The sequence below is a fragment of the Micromys minutus genome, assembly GCF_963924665.1.
Source record: "Micromys minutus genome assembly, chromosome: 12".
In the NCBI taxonomy this organism is placed as follows: domain Eukaryota; kingdom Metazoa; phylum Chordata; class Mammalia; order Rodentia; family Muridae; genus Micromys; species Micromys minutus.
Window position 1 is genome coordinate 22,492,805 of NC_137981.1, and position 5,061 is coordinate 22,497,865.

Here is a 5,061-nt window from a genome sequence, read left to right on the forward strand (position 1 = left end):
TTCTGAATACCAAGAGAGCCCTTAAAATATTCCCCGAGGAATTGCATCACACTATTTATGCAAATGCCTATTGAGAGTTTCTGATTCTGGGGCTACATGGAAACTGGAGACAAGATGCATAAGTCAAAATTAGTGCTACTTTATTTATATTTCAAAATGGGGGTGCTCCTTTCGAAAAGGGTGGTTGGGGCAGTGATTTTCAACATCTAATGTTTACATCAGTCATGTTTTCTAGTCTGTCCACAGTGAGATTGTTGATGAATTTGGCCTCTGAATCATGGGCTTTTCCTATTTTCCTTTCTTAAAAACAAGCTAATAGCATAAATTCACCAGTCTCCAGAAGATCATTTACTTGAGGTTAGATCTTATGTTCTTCAAAATCTTCAAATAAATATCAAAATGCCAAAATAGACTTTCATTCTTAGATGAAGATAAGTTAACCTCATCTAGTACTTACTGTTGAAATTAGAAAACTTGGCCAACTTGTGCTTTGGTCAGGCAGGGGTGGCGGCGGTGAGAGCAGCAGGGAAGATGCCAGTGGCGGTGATGGCGGACAACGCCTTCAGTTTCAGAAAGCTGTTGTATCAATGCGAGGACCAGGAGCTTGAGGCTCCTGGAGGAATTGCCACTCCACCAGTGTACGGTCAGCTTCTAGCTTTGTATTTGCTCCAGAATGACATGAATAATGCAAGATATCTTTGGAAGAGGATACCACCTGCTATTAAGTCTGCAAATTCCGAACTTGGGGGAATTTGGTCAGTTGTACAGAGAATCTGGCAAAGAGATTTATTTCCCTGGGATCTACATGACCATCAACGCCCACCAGTGGTGAAGAGACTGTGCAGCCAATCACGGAAGCCCTTAGAGAATCAACTAGGAGACCAGTCTTTGCCCTGGTCTCTCAAGCTTATACCTCCATAATCGCAGGCGATTTTGCAGCCTTTGTCGGGCTTCCTGTTGAAGAGGCTGTGAAAGGTATGTTGAAACAAGGATGTCAGGCTGACTCCACCACAAGAATCGTTCTTCCCAGGAAGTCAGCCTCAGGAGCCCTGGATGTTTCCTTGAACAGGTTTATTCCCTTATCAGAACCTGCCCCCGTTCCGCCAATTCCCAACGAAAAGCAGCTCGCCAGGGTCACCGATTACGTGGCTTTCCTGGAAAACTGATTGATCACTCTGAGTTCAAGATTCACCTTCAGTCCCTGTCACTGGCAAACAGACATGGAGTTTTATCTGAGTTCAGAACAGGGTGAGTGCCTCTGCGTCCTTTGGGTGTGATAAAATGCACCTAGAAGATGAAGTGCATTGTCCAGTTTTCTCCTCAGACACTTTTGAATGTCCTTGGAGCAGTTTTCATTTGTATGGATCACTTTGGTTGGAGCCATCAGTATTATACAGCGAGTTTCTGTCAAGGACTGGACTCCGAACACAAGCTGTCCTGCTTCAAGTAAGGAGAGGGCGCTGTGGCAAACAACACCCTCCTGCGTACCACTGGCCTCTAGCTGAAGTGATGTGCTTGGGATTTGAGGAGGACTGACGGTCCCGGGTGGAGCCCTACCCACATTGTCATGCTCTGGAGAATGTGCTCTTCTTCCCATCCCAGAACGCGGAATCAGTAATGTAGAATCAGAAAGAGCAGAGTAGTGGCAGACCGTCTCCTGGGGAGGAGCTTTTCAGTGCTACATCTGTTTTCCCAGTGTGTGCAAACATCCATTGCATGAGACAGACAATGTGCAGTGAAAATGCAACTTAGGTGTTGGTGAGAAACTCGAAGTTCTGATGCCTCTGTCAGAAAAAGGGAAGGAGCGTGAAGTGTAGTGTGTGCTGAAGGAAGCTCCTGAGCTGAGGGCGGGCCTGCAGCCCTCCTGCTGCGCATCTACATCCTGTGTAGAAGTAATGCCTCCAGTTTTGTTCTTGTATGGCAACCCTTGAAGATTTGAGATGGCTAATGTACCTTCAGGATAAAACGGCCCTGGTTCATCTATTCTGCATTTGTTCAATAAATATTTAATTGAGTTGGTAAAAAAAAAAAAAGAAATTAGAAAACTTTTGGATGCAGAAGTTGGGGCTTTAGTTTTTGTCAAATTGTGTCCCTTTATTTTGTTTTGTTTTAATTTCATTTTCAAACTTATGTCTGGATAGTTAAAACAAATGATTACCAAGATGTTGTGATCTATGTAAGGAAGACACTAGTACTAGTACTGACTGGGTTAAGAGGGGTCACTCAGTAGAGTTGCGAGTACACGGTGGGCAGTGATGCTGAGAACTTTATGTTCTTTCAGACTATTTCGAGTTCCTGGCCTGTTACTAGTTATAAGGGAAACTAAAATACTTAATCGTCATTCTATTTCTAATGATGACTCTGGTCAGGGTCACTGTTCTAAGCTATTTTTTTTTTCTGGAATAAACAACTCCCCGAGGCTCATGGAAAGAAGAAGTTTTGAAATTTGATACACTGACTAGTTTTGCCCTTTAACAATGAAAATTCACAATAGTATGGATATTGTCACTATTTTTCTCATTTGTTTTTTGATATAAAGTCTTGTTGAAAATTCTGTTGACTAATTTTATTTCACTATTGTGTCACAATTGTTGTTTCCTATCTCATCAAAAACAAATTTGTTTGACTTTCAGTAATTTTATTACAATAAATCTATCATTTAACAATCAGAGGGACATGTTTTGAGAAATGCCCCAAAAGGAGATATCATACATCATAGGTATTTTTCTCAAAACAAGATGATATAGCATCCTGCACAATTAGGCCATATGGTACAGTTTAATATATGGCTAAACTGCAGAGTGTAACCTACTTCACAGCAACACACAGTACATGTTTATAGCCTATGGAGCTATCACATGATATAGGAGTTTATTGACAATATTAGCTATTAACCACAATTGCATGTGCTGTACAATTTTATAACAGGAGCTGCAATTGCTTTGTTTGTACTAGGATCACTACAAAGATGAGAATTCATCATGATGCTAGGCTACAATGGGCTTTGTCAAAGGACAATAGAAAGTTTACTGCTGCCATATAATTTTATGAGATCATTCTCATATGTATACCTGTGCTACAGTACATGATTATGTATCATGACAGTGGGTATTTGTAGGTATTTATTTTCAAAGCATATTGAATTTACAGAAATTTGTCCCTATAATTTATTTTCTTCTTTCTGTTGGCAGACATAACTCAGAAATAAATTTTCTGAATACTAGATATTTACTGATGGATTGAAAGGATGGCATGTGTGTTGATTAAGTTAATAGATGTCACTGATTATTAATTAGTATTTTAAACTTCTTTTTAAAAATTATTTAAAAAAATTTTTTAATGTTCTTTTTAATTTTTTTGCGTGCGCACACGCATGCATGCGTGCATGTGTGCGTGTATGTGTGTGTGTGTGTGTGTGTGTGTGTGTGTGTGTATGCTTATAAATGTGTGTATTTCTGTGGAGGTCATAAATGGTTTTCCTGGAGATAGAGTTATGAGGACTTGTGAATCACCAGATAGTTTTGGCCCTCAGAAAGCTTTAAGAACTCATAACTTTAAGCCATTTCTCCAGCACCAGTTTTAAAAAAATTGCTGATGACTGTAATAAATTAGGCATTTTGCAAAGAAGGAAATTGAGATTCAAGGGTAGATTTTAATTCCTTTAAATCTCCTGATTCCATGTATTTTTTCTACTTCTACAGTTCTGTAGTTTCCTTGTAGATCACTACTTTGTAGGTAAAACTTGAAATTCATCTCCCTGAACACTGCAAGAAAATAATATGTAGATATTGTGTATATAAATGGATTTTATTCTGCTTATGTCTCATATTTATATTTCATCAGTTTTTAGTATTTTTAAGTAAGCATTCCATTCTAGAAAGATATTCAGACATCTTTCCATAAAACCTCTTACCTGAAGCATAGAAGGATTGACCCCCTGACAAGTGTTAGACACTCCACTAGTGTTTAACAGGCTGTTTCAAAATAACCACATCTACTGTTCACCTTGACTATTTTTACATTAACACTTCATTAACTCATTAGTTGAAGGTGTCAAATTGCTTTTCAAAGTCATTTAATTTAATGAAAAACCAAATGCAAACTCAGACCTGATTTCAAACTGAAGCAGCTCTCAAATATTGACCTTCCTCACCAGTTTGGGATGCAATGGACAGGCTTAAACCTTACCTTTTATATTAAATTTTTCCTTCTGTGTTTTGTCTCTAAGCTTTGTAGATGCATTTTTATCAAATAAATTACTTTTCTTTCATTTTTTTTCTTCTGCTCTCCTCCTCTTGCTTCCTGTCCTACTCCATCTATTTTTTATCTTCTTCAGATTTTCAAGAGAAAGTTTGTCTGTGTGGTAGGCCTAGATTTCCTGTAACTCACTCTGTGGACTAGGTTGACTACAAACTCACAAAACTTCACCTGCCTCTGCTTTCTAAGTGCTGGTATTAAAGACTTTCACTATCACACTTCATTTTAAATAGAATTTGGGAGGCACCAACATCATTGTACAACTGTAAAAGCTTTGCTATCATGTATCCTGCTCAAAGCACTTATTGGTAGTAGGCAGTGAAATGTTTGGCTTTGAAATAGCAACATTTCTTACTGACAATGATTTAAGGCTCTTATATAAAAAATGTGAGCTGTGCATATTTATAAACTAGACAGTTGTGGGTCATTACTTTGAGACTCAGAGAACCAGTTGTTCATAGAGAATGTTTACAGAACTGCAGGTATTTTGGAGTGTAGTAAAGTACATGAATGTGTGAATGAGCATTTGAATTGCACAGGAAACTCCATCAGAATGTAAAAAGTAAAAGAGAAATGATACAAGAAGGAACTGGGACAAATATCTGTAGCTCAGGGAGTGTAAGGATGTAATTTTATTAGCTACTTGAGTTTCTCAGTATATCCACTCTTTTCTCATGATATATATGTACACCACTTGCAGGTAGGAAATCATCATAGACCAAAATCCATGCTCAATTAATTGTACCAGTGCTTTGTTTAACAATGAGGCCTTGATGTCAGTTTGTGAAAAGCCATAGTCTTGGC

The 5,061-nt window shown here is 38.4% G+C and overlaps 1 pseudogene across 1 annotated transcript; it reads left to right on the top strand.

Moving 5' to 3' along the window:
- The first annotated feature begins 488 nt into the window (after positions 1-488).
- Positions 489-1,166, top strand: LOC308427686 (COP9 signalosome complex subunit 8-like; annotated as a pseudogene). Its single transcript has one exon. The product of its transcript is annotated as a COP9 signalosome complex subunit 8-like (transcript).
- The last annotated feature ends 3,895 nt before the right edge of the window (positions 1,167-5,061 follow it).